The sequence below is a fragment of the Balaenoptera musculus genome, chromosome 4, assembly GCF_009873245.2.
Source record: "Balaenoptera musculus isolate JJ_BM4_2016_0621 chromosome 4, mBalMus1.pri.v3, whole genome shotgun sequence".
NCBI lineage: Eukaryota > Metazoa > Chordata > Mammalia > Artiodactyla > Balaenopteridae > Balaenoptera > Balaenoptera musculus.
In genome coordinates, this window is record NC_045788.1 from 95,111,272 (window position 1) to 95,130,201 (window position 18,930).

The window sequence follows — 18,930 nt, forward strand, 5'->3', positions numbered from 1 at the left end:
TCTGTCATTTAATAAAAGTATCTTTCTGGTGTGGGACATGAAGGTGAGATTTTTGTCTTTTTATTATTAGAGTCAAACCTAGAATGATGAAATTGACATTCGCCAGCACCTGTGTATTGGGGAAGGGATAAAGGTTGATTTCCACTGTGGTCTCAAAAAGTTATCTCTCAGTGATGGAACTGCTTCCAGGGCTCAGTCTTTGCCCTCTTCACTTCACTATGTACAACTGCGTCCTGAATGATTCCATCTTATCCAGTTTTATAGCACTTATTTTCTAACATACTACATAACTTAACTTATTTATGTCTTCTTCCTCCAGACACATACCTGAATGTAATCCCCACTGTAGGTTCTTCTTGTTCCCTAATGCTTCCCTAGTACTCAGGAGAAAACCTGGCCCATAAGAGGCACTCGATAATATATTTTGAATAAATGAATGAATGAAGAAAAACAGTGACAAATTACAGAAAATGTATTTGAAAGTGAGGATATAAATATGTTTTTTTCAAAGTTAAAGGAAAAGGCAAATAAGACTAGTTTTAGCATAATTTTCTATTAAAGCAAAGTTTTAGCTTCACAATAAAGAACGGTATTATAAAATAAATATAAGAATTTTGTAGCTCTAAACCTCTGTGCTTGATAAAGTTTGTATCACCCAAATGTTTAGTCTCATTTTCAGAGTTCTTTTTAAGATGGACCTGAGCTCAATATATAAAGGATCTCATAAATATATATATATATGTTGATTTTTAAACTTTGATTGATATAATCAATTAATCCAGCAGCCAGAAACTAATTTTTTTAAAAGATTTATTTATTATTTATTTATTTTATTTATTTATTTTTGGCTGCATTGGGTCTTAGTTGCAGCATTCAGGATCTTCGTTGAGGCACGCGGGCTCCTCACTGCAGAGTGCGGGCTTCTCTCTAGTTGTGGCATGCGGGCTCCAGAGCATGTGGGCTCTGTAGTTTGCAGCATAGGGACTCTCTAGTTGAGGCGCGTGAGCTCAGCAGTTGTGGCGCATGGGCTTAGTTGTCCCGTGGCATGTGGGATTTTAGCTCCCTGACCAGGGATCAAAGCCGCTTCCCCTGCATTGTAAGGTGGATTCTTTACCGCTGGCCCACCAGGAAAGTCCCCAGAAAATAGTTTTTGACATCAGAGATTCTCCCCCACAAATTTACTTTACTTTTCATTTTCAATTGGCATGTAGGCATCTCATAGATGTACCCTAACAGGTTTCTTACTGCAGAGCTACATTGTAGGAGTGTCATAGTTTTTTCAGGCACTAACAAAACCAGTTGTAGCCCATGTATTCTTTTATACAAAGAAATTGGCTCTGTGTCCTAATGGGATTTCAGGCCATGCAGCATTGTAGACAAATTATAAATACAGATTCAGCCATACTTGAAAGAGGACCCAAACAAGCTTTACGCATAAGTGCAATCGATTTCCCAACTCAGCAATTAATTTAACCAAATATTTCTAATCTCAAGAGTCTAAAAGCCAAATAAATTAGCCTTACTTCTTGATCAGCATAAATTGTTGGTTGATAAGTTAGCAAGCAGCTATAGGCTACACTAAAATTTTATTGTATTGAAGGTATTATTGTACCACAAAAGGGGAAAATGTTATTAGAGGAATGTTGAATTTATTACTTTAAGACCATCAGTGGAAATACTGGTATATTGTTGCTCATATGTCTCATGATACTTAAACCTCTGTTTGTTTTTTCAGGTATTTTTAGAGATTCTCCTTATATACAATGTACTAACATATTCTAGATGCTTTCAATGAAGAATTCATGGTTATTACAGTATTTATAGTACTACAATTTCTTGGTAATTATTTATTTACAGATGATCAATTCCAGGAACTAGCTTTATTAGGTATCTGGTATTGAATAACTTTAAGAAAGCTTTTAAATCATCCTAGATTTACAAGGCATTTCCTTGTTTCTTAGATTACTTAGGCACACTCATTTCTGGAAATGCCTAACCAAAAGCATTAAATTTAAAATAATTGTAAATTGGAGTGCTGATGGCTATAAAACTTCAATTACTGTATCAGTTCACCAATACAGGCTGATTTGCCAATAAAAGCACTGAAACTGTGGTTTGTATTTCCAGCAAATCTATGTTGAAAGCCACAAACTAGATAATGGTAGGAAAGATTGTTCTAATCATATCACTATTGTCATAATAAGATGGGCCCATTCTTTTTAAAACCAAGGATTCTAAGAAATTTCTAAGCTAGAAACATAGGCTACTGCAATAGTTTCAACACACATTCGAGGATGGTGGGAGTTTGTTCTGAACTCTTTAGTTAAATTGAGCATCACCTCTTTTCTAAGACAGTAAACAAACTTCAAGGACTACAAAGGCTGGAAGGTAATGTAAATGAGTGATGTAAACTACCTGGTGAAGGGGCACATGGGCACATTGGGTGAGAAGCTGGAACTGTATCCAATTCCAGGGCATGAAGCAATGGCTACACTCTTTCAGGAGACTTTTGCCATGCAGGAATACATTACTCAACATTGCCAGACATTCCAATTTTTCAAGGAAAGAGTAGATCATGGTTTTAATTTGAAACTACCCACATTTTATGTGCTGTCTCATGTTTTTAAATCATTTGCACATATTTGGACTGGATTAAATCTTTGAGCTACTAGTTTGCCACCTTGTCTAGAAGTCGGAATAGTCAATGGTATTTTCTTACTAGAAAAAAATGAGACAGTTTCCTGTTAAAATCTTGTTCTTTTAGACAGTACTGCTCAATTAGCTAGTAGTGGCATTTTCCTGAGTCACAGAGTGAATTTCCTATGTCCATTTATACATAATACTGAATGTCCATGAGGCCCACCATCCCAGTTTCAAGTATATGTTTTTATCATATAAAAAGTACCACATCGTGAAGGGGAAAAATGGTACGCCCAAAGGTACCGTCTTGATGTTAGTTTTATTATAATCATTTCAAAGTCATAACATCATAGTTACTTTTTTGACACATTCAGGAAGGTATTTTGTGGCTTTATCCTAAAAAAACAGAGGATAAGAAATAAAGAACAATATTAACATTTTCTAGTTTTTCTAATCTATGGTTTTGACCTATAGAAACATATCAATTATGTATGAAAATACAATGTATATGGAAAAGTATTCACTCCCTAAGCTTCATAAATGGAAAAATATTAATCAATTTTTCTCCATCATCATTTTAAAGAAATCTTTTAAATGTTTTACCTTCTTACCCCTCTCCATACAGCCAACAGTAAATATATATATAAAATATATATATTTAGAGAGAGAGAGGGGGAGAGAGAGAGAGAATATATTATACTGTTGGTTCTGTTTCTTTGGAGAGCCCTAATATAGTAGGCTAATTTTATACATGTTGCTGCTAAATTCCATCTCCCCTATCTTATAAATTTACAGATTTTTTTCTCAAAAGTTTTTATTTGTCTGCACTTGAAATGAAGGAATTTATATTTATTCACAATAAACTTTATCTTATTATAGTCAACTCATCATTCTTGGCTGAATGATTCTTTTGGAGGTTTGCCTCTGGGCTCTCATGTATTCACTGTCTGCTCAGGTTTATCTCAAATACAGAGGATAGAATCATGCTTGCTTCATAAAGGCTAGTTTTTGAAGTCAGATGAATCTAAGATCTGACTTTCTAAGGAAGTGGTCTACACCAGCCATAGCTAATGTGACTGCTGGACACCGTGTTGCTATTGTTTTTCCCAAACATAAAAAGCTACCTTAATAACTCTTTTGAATCATACTAGACAAATTATAATGCTCAAATTGAATGACACAGTTTATTCTTACCTAGCTTATTAAATTCTCAGGAGAGACTAAACCCTTTGAATGAGAAATCTTAAATCAGTATTAAATTGAGCCCATGTACCCCAAGGAGATTTAGACCATCTGCTAATTCTGCTGGGCAAAGGCTTCCTTTTCTATTCACTCAGCTTTGGAGAAGTAGAATACAATTTGCCTCCAACTCCCATTTTTTCATCCTATAGTTAAATAGTCTATGTAAAACAAACTTTTGCAACCACCTTGTGTTATCTGAACCCAGTGTATTCCTTTCCCACAAGAAAATAGATGGATGTATTAAGGACACTGAAAGAGTGTTCACAAACACAGTTCTTTCTTAGGATCTGGTGTCCTTTAAAAATTATTTCCTAAAACATGTGTTAACCTTTATATAAACAATGATTAGGTCAAATAATTTTCTTTTTGCCAAATAAATATTTTGGAAGGTGAACGTTATTACATTTTGAAATGTCACAGAAGTCTATTGGTATTCCCATCTGACCACTCTTCCCACAGCCCCCCCACCCCCACCCTCTTTTGGAACATAAGCATGTGTAGCAAGCCTTTCATGAACAAGGAATCCATTCAGGACTTAGGTACCTGGGCCAATTTCCACTCAGCAGGTTTCCTATGCACTTGTAGGTGCCAAACTGCAACTCTTATGTTTCTCCAAAAGAATTCTTAATAGAGAGGGGATTAAACTCTAAGTGGCTTCCTGATTTCACCATTTCTGAAGCCCAGTGTTAGGTTGCTGAAAGTTCACTCCATTTGTACCATCAGTAGCCTAACAGGCTTTAGAAACTGAGTGAGTGAGGTAATATTTTGTGTGTGTGCAGATGAAATATTGGAGTACTTAGCAATCTATTGCATTAAAGGCACATACATTTTTGATCATCTCTTTATTTTTTGAAAATAATTCTTCTGTAATATTCTGAGTTTCAGGTTTAACTGAAGAATGTGAGATGAAAATTATTGTAATTTTAATAATAATCTGTGTGGTAACATAAAGACAAAAGTAAAGAAATGCCTGTATTTGCCTAATACTGATTCTCAACTCCTCTCTAAGCATATATCTATTCATTATCTTAATATAAAAATTAAAATGTCGGGCTTCCCTGGTGGCGCAGTGGTTGAGAATCTGCCTGCCAATGCAGGAGACACGGGTTCGAGCCCTGGTCTGGGAAGATCCCACATGCCGCGGAGCAACTGGGCCCGTGAGCCACAACTACTGAGCCTGCGCGTCTGGAGCCTGTGCTCCGCAACAAGAGAGGCCGCGACAGTGAGAGGCCCGCGCACCGCGATGAAGAATGGCCCCCACTCGCTGCAACTAGAGAAAGCCCTCGCACAGAAACGAAGACCAAACACAGCCAAATAAATAAATAAATAAAATAAATTAAAAAAAAAAAATTAAAATGTCTTCACAGTGGTAAGGCAATGATAAATGTCCAGTCTATAAATGCCAAAAGCCAGATTGCGGGAATGGTTCCACATACTAATGTTCAATCAAATCAATGTACAATCAAGATGAAAAAGGAAACAAAATGCACAGTAAATGGGGAACTCTCCAAATTATCAAACATGAAATTAAACACTAAAATGATTGCCTTTAAGAATATAATCAGTAATCTGGAAAATGAGTTTTATACAGATATAATGAGTTCCCAAGAATAATTTGTGCAATGTCCAATCAATGGTGTTAGGCTTGTATAAACCTTGCCTAGTGCCATCTTGGTAGTGATTTTTGTCCTAAGCATTGTCCAACATCTCCTGTGTTCTCTGAGGCATGAGACCACCAAATATCCACATCTGAATCACATGATCATGCAAGGTTATTTGTGAAAATTAATTTTGTTTATTTGTCTATCTGGACCCACAGTTGAGCTCTCACCTTGAAATCAAGAAGTGGCATTGTTGGAATAAACAACTTTGGCAGAGTCAGTTTATAATCACTACTTCAGCAATACATGGAAATTCCATGGGCAAGGGTTATTTACTGATATTCAGCCTAAGTAATTTTCCTCCTTGTCAAGGAGGTATGCCTTCCTTCAGTTTTAAGAAATGCAAGCTATAAAGATTCAGAAGGGTCAGGAAACAAATATTCCATATAGTCTGAAATTAAGGGATCAAATTAATACCTTTGATAATTTACAATGTTTTTAAATTAATTTTATTTTGTATAATTTCTATATTACAAGGGTAATATTCTAGCCAGTGATATATGTGGGCCTGTTTTTGTCAAAAGCCATGTATTCTGTTTACTGGAGACTGACCCCAAAGTCCATTGTACTAGATATTTAGTTAAGAAAATCTCTTAAGGATCAAATGCATTTTTCCCAAGCTCACTATATTATTACATTTGTTTATTTTTTTTTTCAGTCATGGCTGAAGTAAGTGGTTTCTACCTATTTTTAAATTGATTTAAGGTATATTATAAGTAAGAGATGTGGATATAAATAATATCTGCTTTACAATCATGTTACTATAAAAAAAGGTAAAGGACAAGAGTCAAACAGCGAAAGAGGGATTTAGTTCAAGAGTCTATAAAGGAGCATTAACTAAAATATGAACACTATCTTCAATAGCAACTTCACAGAAAATGAAGAACACAGACATTCTTTTTTATACTGCTTCTTATCATGGCTCTTTAAAAAAATTAGCATTGAAAAGAAAAGGTTAAGTGACAGGAATTTTTTCTTTTCTGTAAGTGTCTCAATGGTCTTCTGAGAATTTTTCTTTCTTTCAAGTCATAGAAATCATCCCTGTGCCAGACATTTTTAATTGCCCTAGAATATCAATTCATTTAATCTTCCTTTCTAAATGAATACAAATTAATTTAGTGGGTAATGTTTCTATTTAAAAATACTTAGCTTTCCACGCTCCCGTGAATCTGTAGATGGGCATGTGACTACTTCTGGACAAAGAGGTATACGTGACAGTTAAGGGTTGGGCTTTTCAGAGCGTTGTCTTCCTAATAGACTGAGCAAACCTAGTCAATGTATCTTTTGCCCTTTATCTTTTCCTTGTCTTTCTTCCTAGATTGAAAAGTGATATCTAGAAGGGTAATAGCATTTTTTGTAAATATGAGGAGAAAGGCCTTGCACTAAGGATGACAGCATAACAACAACACTAAGGTTGTTGTTATGCTGTCATGTCACCATAACAACAACCCTGGATTACTGTCTGCCTCCAGACTCAATGTTACATGAAAAATAAGGTAAATAAAGCAAAATAAAAGAATAAAATAAGCACGTCAACTGACTTTCTGTGACACAGCTGAATACAACCTTAACACTCAGACTTCCTTTATGTGTCCTTGCCCCACTCTGGTTTAGGTGCTCCTCCTTGTTTCTGTGACATCTCCTACAATCCCAAACACAGTATTTTCTGCCTCTCACTGCATCATAAATTTCAGGAAGACTGAAATCATGTCAATCTTTCAATCAGTGATGTCCCTGGAATTTTGTACATGTCTACATAGCACATAGTAGGCACCCAATACATTTGATAAATGGGGAAGTAATAAAGAAATGACTGAATAAGTACAATTCCCACCTCTCTATATCTACTACTAACAAATAATCCAAAACTCTTCTTGTTTTCACTTAGACTATTGTAGTATCTTCCTCATGGTTTTCCCTGCATCCCCCTTGCTCAAAAACCCTCCCATAGCTTCCTATTATATTTATAATTAAATCCAAATCGTTTACACATTCTATGAAGCCTAGTATGATCTGGCTACTCTCTACTGCTCTGAATATACCTCTGTTCATTCTCTTCATTATATTCCAACCACAGTGGCTTTCTTTTGGCTACTGAAACATTCCAAGCTCATTCTCACCTTAAGATCTTTATGCCAGATGTTTCATTTCCACAGATGTTCACACAGCCGACTCCTTCTTGCCTTTTAGATCTCAGCTCAGATCACTTCCTCAGAGAGGTCACAGCTGACAACTCAATCTAAAGGAACTCATCAAACACTCTATCCCATAGCCTTCTTATGGGGCTGTTGAGAAAATATTTTTGTTTCTGCACAGTAGGGCTTTCTGAGAAAATTTTACTGAAATTTCGAACTTGAGCTAAAATGCAACCCTTAGAAGGTAATTTATGATGGAATAAATAATAAGAACTCCAGAGAGATTTACTTCCCAGAGGTATGTGTTTACATTTCAAGGGGAGTTGAGACCCAGGACCATGGAGACATTTCAAAAAGTGAGGACTCAGTATTCTCTCCATTACTTTTCCAAGGAAATTCTCTCAAAAGAGGAAGGAAAACAGCTGCCCCTCTCTCCTATATCAATGTCCAGATTCATTTTCTTTTGGGGGAAGAGGAGGGCTTACTCACCTACAATTCAGACCCAGTATGTGTAGAGTAACATCTGGCTCTTACTGCTTTGCCCTGGAGGGAGGATGTTGTAGCACAAGGGAAACAACACATTATTATTTACTATAAATAGGTAGTGATAAATCTTCTCTGCTCCAGAAACCTCATGTTGGCATTCAGGGTAATATTAATAAATATAGTATAAAAAACATAATCTCTCCTTTATTCTATTATAGTTCTTGTCATCCAGTACTGGGTATCCACATCACTCAAGATGGTGCATGAGTTCAGAGTCTTTGTTAGGTTTACAACTCATGCCTGAAAGAGCTCCTAGTAGGAGATCAACAAGTGTTAGTGGAATGAATAAATGAATCAGTCAATGAAATGAAAAAAAAAAATCACTGAAATGACACTTTTTGGAGCACTGGATTGTGTAGATTTCTACTGATTTGGCTTAAAGCAGAGGGGAGATTAAAAATTTTAGAAAAACAATTGTTTATCTCGGATGACCTGCTAAAGCATAGTATATAGTAACATATAACATATCTTTATGTAACATAGTAACATATCTTTGAAAATTGAGGTTTTTATAAATGTCTAAAGTGAAGACATTTTGGGTTTTTTTTTAATGAACTGATTTCCTTATAACTTAGCTACTGGCTGTGTAGTTAATGAGATTTATGTTTATATAAATATTGAATAATTTATATTTTATATAAATATTGAATAAGTTATCTGTATTCTTGCCCAGCTGCACAGCAGTTGAGATGAGAACCCAGCCTTCTCTGAAAAAGCAGCTTTAGCCCTTCCCAAGGCTCTGAACAAAAACACAATTAATTCCTCAGAGTTCTGCATCATAAGTTAACTGGAAAATTTAAAAGAGTGTACTTTAGTAACTCTCAATCTCTATCACATGAATTCTGGCAACAATTTAAAATTTGAGGAGGACTCCACGTTAATGGCATTTCCAGATGAGTTACTCCCAAAATACATTTGGCAGAACCTGCAGGGTAGACTTACTAAGCATCATCCACTTGAATATTGAAAGAGATCTTCAGAAAACAATTATTTTCATTTTGATGGAATTGATACTGAGTTCTTACTTCTGATAACACTTGTACAATTTGTTCAAGCTGATCATCTCATTGTAGAAACAAAACAAACATATTGACAGCATAAATATTTGACAAATGTAATTCTTAAAGATTTCACTCAAAGAAAAAAATGGGCTCTGAATTATGGTGGTGGATTCAAGAATGGCTAGAATTAATTAGGCATTCTCTTTAAATTTTAAACATTTTAAACTATGGGTTATGGTAAAAATAATTTCTTCTTTAAGAACTACTGAATGTAGTAGGTATTTTTAAAATTTTATCATAACAACTCAGTTGAAATTACCTAGAATTTGAGGAGAAAGTAAGCATAACATAAACTTCTGAAATCTAAGCTTACCATAAACATCACATTTGATCAACTCTTTAGAGAGGTATCCAATCTAAATGTTTATATACAAATGTGTTGCTACTGTGAATAAGGCTGTACAGACTTAAATCCTATTGGGAGGATAAATTAATAGAAGATAAACTGTAATGATAAACTGATAGAAGATAAACTGTAAGTTTGCAATGCCCAGTGCCTTCAGAAGGGTAAAATCTGGGTAAACAAGGATTAAAAATTAAATACTGTGTAGTTGTGTCTCTAGCATATTCCATAGAACAGGGCACTCTGGCAGGTATGAGCCTCTAGCCTTCTCAGTAGGTATATTGCTATAGTAAAGCTGGGTGCGTGCCAATCTATTAACACTGTTTCCAAAGATCATCTAAATAATTTTTTTAACATTTTTATTGGATTATAATTGCTTTACAATGGTGTGTTAGTTTCTGCTTTGTACCAAAATGAATCAGTTATACATATACATATATCTCCGTTTCTCTTCCCTCTTGCATCTCCCTCCCTCCTACCCTTCCTATCCCACCCTTCTAGCTGGTCACAGAGCACCGAGCTGATCTCCCTGTGCTAAGAGACTGCTTCCCACTAACTGTCTATTTTACATTTCGTAGTGAATATATACCCATATATACACTACCAATCTCTCACTTTGTCCCAGCTTACCCTTCCCCCTCTCCGTGTCCTCAAGTCCATTCTCTAGTAGGTCTGTGTCTTTATTCCCATCTTGCCCTTAGGTTCTTCAAGACCCCCTTTTTTTTTTTTTTTTTTAGATTCCATATATATGTGTTAGCATACAGTATTTGTTTTTCTCTTTCTGACTTACTTCACTCTGTATGACGGACTCTAGGTCCATCCACCTCACTACAAATAACTCAATTTCGTTTCTTTTTATGGCTGAGTAATATTTCGTTGTATATATGTGCCACATCTTCTTTATCCATTCATCTGTCGAGGGAAACTTAGGTTGCTTCCATGTCCGGGCTATTGTAAATAGAGCTGAAATGAACATTGTGGTAAATGACTCTTTTTGAATTATGGTTTTCTCAGGGTATATGTCCAGTAGTCGGATTACTGGGTCATATGGTACTTCTATTTTTAGTTTTTTAAGGAACCTCCATACTGTTCTCCATAGAGGCTGTATCAATTTACATTCCCACCAACAGTGTATGAGGGTTCCCTTTTCTACACATCCTCTCCAGCATTTATTGCTTGTAGATTTTTTGATGACGGCCATTCTGACTGGTGTGAGATGATATCGCATTGTAGTTTTGATTTGCATTTCTCTAATGATTAATGATGTTGAGCATTCTTTCATGTGTTTGTTGGCAATCTGTATATCTTCTTTGGAGAAATGTCTATTTAGGTCTTCTGCCCATTTTTGGATTGGGTTGTTTGTTTTTTGATATTGAGCTGCATGAGCTGCTTGTAAATTTAGGAGATTAATCCTTGGTCAGTTGCTTCATTTGCAAATATTTTCTCCCATTCTGTGGGTTGTCTTTTCGTCTTGTTAATGGTTTCCTTTGCTGTGCAAAAGCATTTAAGTTTCATTAGGCCCCATTTGTTTAGTTTTGTTTTTATTTCCATTTCTCTAGAAGGTGGGTCAAAAAGGATCTTGCTGTGATTTATGTCATAGAGTGTTCTGCCTATGTTTTCCTCTAAGGGTTTGATAGTGTCTGGCCTTACATTTAGGTCTTTAATCCATTTTGAGTTTATTTTTGTGTATGGTGTTAGGGAGTGTTCTAATTTCATTCTTTTACATGTAGCTGTACAGTTTTCCCAGCACCACTTATGGAAGAGGCTGTCTTTTCTCCTTGTATATTCTTGCCTCCTTTATCAAAGATAAGGTGACCGTATGTGTGTGGGTTTATCTCTGGGCTCTCTATCCTGTTCCATTGATCTATATTTCTGTTTTTGTGCCAGTACCATACTGTCTTGATTACTGTAGCTTTGCAGTATAGTCTGAAGTCCGGGAGCCTGATTCCTCCAACTCCGTTTTTCTTTCACAATATTGCTTTGGCTATTCGGGGTCTTTTGGGTTTCCATACAAATTGTGAAATTTTTTTGTTCTAGTTCTGTGAAAAATGCCAGTGGTGGTTTGATACAGATTGCATTGAATCTGTAGATTGCTTTGGGTAGTAGAGTCATTTTCACAATGTTGATTCTTCCAATCCAAGAACATGGTATATCTCTCCATCTGTTGGTATCATCTTTAACTTCTTTCATCAGTGTCTTATACTTTTCTGCATACAGCTCTTTTGTCTCCCTAGGTAGGTTTATTCCTAGGTATTTTATTCTTTTTGTTGCAATGGTAAATGGGAGTGTTTTCTTAATTTCACTTTCAGATTTTTCATCATTAGTGTATAGGAATGCCAGAGATTTCTGTGCATTAATTTTGTATCCTGCTACTTTACCAAATTCATTGATTAGCTCTAGTAGTTTTCTGGTAGCATCTATAGGATTCTCTATGTATAGTATCATGTAATCTGCAAACAGTGACAGTTTTACTTCTTTTCCGATTTGGATTCCTTTTATTTCTTCTTCTTCTCTGATTGCTGTGGCTAAAACTTCCAAAACTATGTTGAATAACAGTGGTGAGAGTGGGCAACCTTGTCTTGTTCCTGATCTTACTGGAAATGGTTTCAGTTTTTCACCATTGAGGATGATGTTAGCTGTGGGTTTGTTGTATATGGCCTCTATTATGTTGAGGTAAGTTCCTTCTATGCCGACTTTCTGGAGGGCTTTTATCATAAATGGGTGTTGAATTTTGTTGAAAGCTTTCTCTGCATCTATTGAGATGATCATATGGTTTTTCTCCTTCAATTTGTTAATATGGTTTATCATATTGATTGATTTGCATATATTGAAGAATCTTTGCATTCCTGGGATAAACTCCACTTGATCATGATGTATGATCCTTTTAATGTGCTGTTGGATTCTGTTTGCTAGTATTTTGTTGAGGATTTTTGCACCTATGTTCATCAGTGATATTGGTCTGTAGTTTTCTTTTTCTGTGACATCTTTGTCTGGTTTTGGTATCAGGGTGATGGTGGCCTCGTAGAATGAATTTGGAAGTGTTCCTCCCTCTGCTATATTTTGGAAGAGTTTGAGGATAGGTGTTAGCTCTTCTCTAAATGTTTGATAGAATTCACCTGTGAAGCCATCTGGTCCTGGACTTTTGTTTCTTGGAAGATTTTTAATCACAGTTTCAATTTCATTCCTTGTGATTGGTCTGTTCATATTTTCTATTTCTTCCTGGTTCAGTCTTGGAAGGTTGTGCATTTCTAAGAATCTGTCCATTTCTTCCAGGTTGTCCATTTTATTGGCATATAGTTGCTTGTAGTAATCTCTCATGATCCTTTGTATTTCTGCAGTGTCATTTTTTACTTCCCCTTTTTCATTTCTAATTCTATTGATTTGAGTCTTCTCCTTTTTTTTCCTTGATGAGTCTGGCTAATGGTTTATCAATTATGTTTATCTTCTCAAAGAACCAGCTTTTAGTTTTATTGATCTTTGCTATCCTTTCCTTCATTTCTTTTTCAGTTATTTCTGATGTGATCTTTATGATTTCTTTCCTTTTGCTAACTTTGGAGTTTTTTGTTCTTCTTTTCTAGTTGCTTTAGGTGTAAGGTTAGGTTGTTTATTTGAGATGTTTCTTGTTTCTTAAGGTAGGATTGTTTTGCTATAAACTTCCCTCTTAGAACTGTTTTTGCTGTATCCCATAGGTTTTGGCTCGTCGTGTTTTCATTGCCATTTGTTTCTAGGTATTTTGTTATTTTGTCTTTGATTTCTTCAGTGATATCTTGGTTATTAAGTAGTGTATTGTTTATTCTCCATGTGTTTGTATTTTTTACAGATTTTTTTCCTGTAATTGATATCTAGTTTCACAGCATAGTGGTAGAAAAGATACTTGATACAATTTCAATTTTCTTAAATTTACCAAGGCTTGATCTGTGACCCAAGATATGATCTATCCTGGAGAATGTTCCATGAGCACATGAGAAGAAACTGTATTCTGTTGTTTTTGGGTGGAATGTCCTATAAATATCAATTAAGTCCATCTTGTTTAATGTATCATTTAAAACTTGAGTTTCCTTATTTATTTTCATTTTGGATGATCTGTCCATTGGTGAAAGTGGGATGTTAAAGTCCCCTACTATGATTGTGTTACTGTTGATTTCCCCTTTTATGGCTGTTAGTATTTGCCTTATGTATTGAGGTGCTCCTGTGTTGGTTGTATAAATATTTAAAATTGTTATATCTTCTTCTTGGATTGATCCCTTGATCATTATGTAGTGTCCTTCTTTGTCTCTTATAATAGTCTTTGTTTTAAAGTCTATTTTGTCTGCTGTGAGAATTGCTACTGCATCTTTCTTTTGATTTCCATTTTCATGCAATATCTTTTTCCATTCCCTCACTTTCAGTCTGTATGGGTCCCTCAGTTTGAAGTTGCTCTCTTGTAGACAGCATATATACGGGTCTTGTTTTTGTATCCATTCAGCCAGTCTATGTCTTTTGGTTGGAGCATTTAATCCATTTACATTTAAGGTAATTATCGATACATATGTTCCTATTACCATTTTCTTAATTGTTTTGGGTTTGTTATTGTAGGTCTTTTCCTTCTTTTGTGTTTCCTGCCTAGAGAAGTTCCTTTAGCATTTGTTGTAAAGGCGGTTTTAGTTGTGCTGAATTCTCTTAGCTTTTGCTTGTCTGTAAAGGTTTTAATTTCTCCATCAAATCTGAATGAGATCCTTGCTGGATAGAGTAATCTTGGTTGTAGGTTTTTCCCTTTCCTTACTTTAAATGTGTCCTGCCACTCCCTTCTGGCTTGCAGAGTTTCTGCTGAAAGATCAGCTGTTAACCTTATGGGGATTCCCTTGTATGTTATTTGTTGTTTTTTCCTTGTTGCTTTTAATATTTTTTCTTTGTATTTAATTTTTGATAGTTTGATTAATATGTGTCTTGGCGTTTTTCTCCTTGAATTTATCCTGTATGGGACTCTCTGTGCTTCCTAGACTTGATTAACTATTTCCTTTCCCGTATTAAGGAAGTTTTCAAGTACAATCTCTTCAAATATTTTCTCAGTCCCTTTCTTTTTCTCTTCTTCTTCTGGGACCCCTATAATTCGAATGTTGGTGCATATAATATTGCCCCAGAGGTCTCTGAGACTGTCCCCAATTCTTTTCATTCTTTTTTCTTTATTCTGCTCTGCAGTAGTTATTTCCACTATTTTATCTTCCAGGTCACTTATCCGTTCTTCTGCCTCAGTTATTCTGCTATTGATCCTGTCCAGAGAATTTTTAATTTCATTTATTGTGTTGTTCATGATTGTTTGTTTGCTCTTTAGTTCTTCTAGGTCCTTGTGAAACGTTTCTTGTATTTTCTCCATTCTATTTCCAAGATTTTGGATCATCTTTACTATCATTATTCTGAATTCTTTTTCAGTTAGACTGCTTATTTCCTCTTCATTTGTTAGGTCTGGTGGGTTTTTACCTTCCTCCTTCATCTGCTGTGTGTTTCTTTGTCTTCTCATTTTGCTTAACTTACTGTGTTTGTGGTCTCCTTTTCATAGGTTGCAGGTTCGTAGTTCCCATTTTTTTTGGTGTCTTCCCCCAGTGGCTAAGGTTGGTTCAGTGGGTTGTGTGGGCTTCCTGGTCGAGGGGACTAGTGCCTGTGTTCTTGTGGATGAGGCTGGATCTTGTCTTTCTGGTGGGCAGGTCCACATCTGGTGGTGTGTTTTGGGGTATCTGTGACCTTATTATGATTTTAGGCAGTCTCTCTGCTAATGGGTGGGGTTGTGTTCCTGTCTTGCTAGTTGTTTGGCATAGCGTGTCCAGCATTGTAGCTTTCTGGTCATTGAGTGAAGCTGGGTCTTGGCATTGAGATGGAGATCTCTGGGAGATTTTTGCCATTTGATATTACATGGAGCTGGGAGGTCTCTGGTGGACCAATGTCTTGAACTTGGCTCTCCCACCTCATAGGCACAGCCCTGATGCCTGGCTGGAGCACCAAGAGACTTGTGGGAGGTCTGAGGTCTTCTGCCAGCGTTCAGTAGGTGTTCTGTAGGAGTTGCTCCACATGTAGATGTATTTCTGATGTATTTGTGGGGAGGAAGGTGATCTCCACGTCTTACTCTTCCACCATCTTGAAGCTCCTCCTCCATCTAAATAATTTTTTTCTGAGTTTTTTATACCATCAGATTTCCCAAATAAATATCTCTTCTGACAAGAAAATTCACTGATACCCCAATATCCCTATTTCCAACCACTTAGCAATTCAAAACAGATTAATTTATAGGGCTCTTATAGTTTGATAGACATAGATCAGTCTTCCAGAGGTTTCTACCTACAGAGAAAAATAAAATCAATTTCCTGAATCTACAGAACTGAGAAATAAGACTTGGAAAAATAGTGATACCATAAATATCGCTACATTATATATATAGTTATACTTTATAATTACACTATATACTTTATATACTATACAGTATAGAAAGCAATATGGAAAGGGTGATGCTGTTATTAATTTGTAACCCTTACAAAGAAAGATGTTTTTGAAAGCCTGAGGCAAGTGTTGGATATATAATTTGCAGGCTCAGTGCAAAACAAAAATGTGGACTCCTTGTTCAAAAGAAAGGAAAAAAAGCTTTTTCTGTTCCGCAGTCTCTCACCCTATCATGGTGATTTCCATTTCCTTTCAACATTCTGCTCTCTTGGGAGTGAGGATATCAGCAGGGAAAGTATAGACCTTCACAAGTGTCCTCTCCACGTCCATCCCTAAGTTCCCACAGGAAACAGAGGGCAGCAGAAGTCACCAGGTGGAAGTAAGGGAGTGGGTTACTGAACACCCAACCAGGGGAGGTGGGGACATAGGGACCTGACAGGAGGCAAGACCACGTGTGAGTAGAGGCTCCAAGATCTCAGTGCATGCTCCATCATCCCACTGGGATGATTTTGACTACAAAATACAAATTTAAAGCAAAATCATTAAGAATTTTATGATGACCACATTGTGTTAAATCCTACGCATTGGGCCTTGTGTAACTGCCCTAGTCACAGGCCCATACACCTGGCTCTTCCTAAGGCAGATGTAGTTACACAGTCTCCCTGTCTAGGCCCTGGCTCTGACTTAATCTGCCTCATCTATTTCTACCATCTAGAGGCCGGTCTGGTTGCTTTCAGGACTCTGTGCTGATGTGGTCTTGGCAGAGAACCCTGAGCTTTTCTGTTTGCCATTGCTCTGTACCCACTTACCCTCATGTGTTCATATTGCTCTTGCTACAGAAATTTACGTTCCTAATTACTATGTCGCAAATTTCCACAACTCCTCTGAAACCCCATTCAAATGTTAATGTTCCTTTCTGGTCACTAACAGTGCAGGAATGTGGGGTTTGAGAGACCTCTATGACTTAAGTCACATCCAGGCTGAAAGCAGCTTAGAAAAAATAGCCTCATGACTCAAATTATCTTCTCCCCCATGTAAGGCCCTTATTTCTGACTATAAAAGACACCAACAAGGAGGACCACACTGTCAATTATTGGTCAAGCTGAGATGTGCATTCGAACAGCTGCAGGAGTTACAATAAACTATAAGTGTAAGAGGCCTGGTCTGAGGGGTTAGAGAGACTTCGTCTGTCTTGATACCTCTTCAATGAAACAGAGTCTAAAATGTCATATTATTAATTAGTCCAGTTATGACCTTGGACAACTCACTTCATATCTCTCTCATTCTTTATCTGTCAAAAATCAAAAAGTTGAAATTACATTCTCTGAGTCCTAACCAGTTTCAAAAGTGTTTAACTCCATGAGAGAAAATAGAAAGGATAGAAGAAATGTAACCAAAGGCCATTTTCACTAAAAATAGAGCTACCGGGGCTTCCCTGGTGGCGCAGTGGTTGAGAGTCTGCCTGCCAATGCAGGGGACACGGTTTCAAGCCCTGGTCTGGGAAGATCCCACATGCCGTGGAGCGGCTGGGCCCGTGAGCCACAATTACTGAGCCTGCGCGTCTGGAGCCTGTGCTCCACGGCAAGAGAGGGCGTGATAGTGAGAGGCCTGCGCACCGCGATGAGGAGTGGCCCCCACTTGCCACAACTGGAGAAAGCCCTCGCACAGAAACAAAGACCCAACACAGCCATAAATAAATAAATAAATAAAAATAAAAAATAGAGCCACCATATGATCCAGCAATCCCACTTCTGGGCATATATCCAGAAAAGATGAAAACTCTAATTCGAAAAGATACATGCACCTCAATGTTCATTACAGCACTATTTACAATAGCCAAGACATGGAAGTAACCTAAATGTCCATCAACAGATGACTGATAAAGAAGATGTGGTACAAATATACAATAGAATATTATGCAGCCATAAAAAAGAATGAAATAATGCTATTTGCAGCAACATGGATGGAACCAGAGAATATGTACTAAGTGAAGTAAGTCAGACAGAGAAAGACAAGTATTATATGATATCACTTATATGTGGAATCTAAAAAATAATACAAATGAATTTATTGACAAAACAAACACAGATTCACAGACATGGAAAACAAACTTTTAGTTACCAAAGGGGAAATGTGGGAGTGTGTGTGTAAATTAGGAGTATGAGATTAACAGGTACACACTACTATATATATAACAGATAAACAACAAGGACCTATATTCAATATCTTATAATAACCTATAATGGAAAATAATCTAAATATATATATATATATATATATATACACAAATCAATTTGCTGTACACCTGAAACTAACACAATACTGTAAATCAATAGAAAACAAAATAACAAACAAAACCAAAAAGGCCTTTTTCAAATAAACCTGAAAATGTATCTTTCAGTATATCTGTTTTTACCTCTAATGTGGCATGGATCCCTGATGTGTCAGTTCAGGTCTTCTGGGAGGAGGTGCTGAGATGAAGTGAGGAGAGCAAGAGGTCCACTGGGGTTGAGGGGTAAGGGGTGGGCAGTGCCTGTGAAAAACAAAAGAGGAAGAAGCAGAAGTGAGCAGGAAAAGCTTTCAGGAACAACAAAGATCTGACGCTAAAGAAAGGGAAGGAGGGAGAGAGCAGAAATGGGCACAGAAAGCCTCAGAGTGCTACAAACCTGAAAAAGTCTTTGGTAACTTGATGGGGAGCTCCAGAGCAAAGACAGCCCTTTGGAGAGTACTCTCATGTAGTGTACAGAGGATCACCCGGGAAGACTGGCCTCATATCAAACACTGAGAGCATTCCTGAGGTCCTGCTGCTGGAGGTGGTTGTCTAACTACAAGTTCTTTCTTGCAGGGAGATTCACGGTGTACAACTCCATGGCTGCACCCCGATCATGTTAATT

General features: G+C 36.7%; 1 protein-coding gene across 1 annotated transcript in view; it reads right to left on the reverse strand.

The window, feature by feature from the left end:
* ZPLD1 (zona pellucida like domain containing 1) overlaps positions 1 to 7,706 on the reverse strand; it is an 80,714-nt gene extending 73,008 nt beyond the window's left edge. Inside the window, exon 1 of the mRNA XM_036850807.1 lies at positions 7,664 to 7,706. The gene's annotated coding sequence lies outside the window, so the exon portion shown is untranslated. The remainder of the gene's footprint in view (positions 1 to 7,663) is intronic.
* Between the last annotated feature and the right edge of the window lie 11,224 nt (positions 7,707 to 18,930).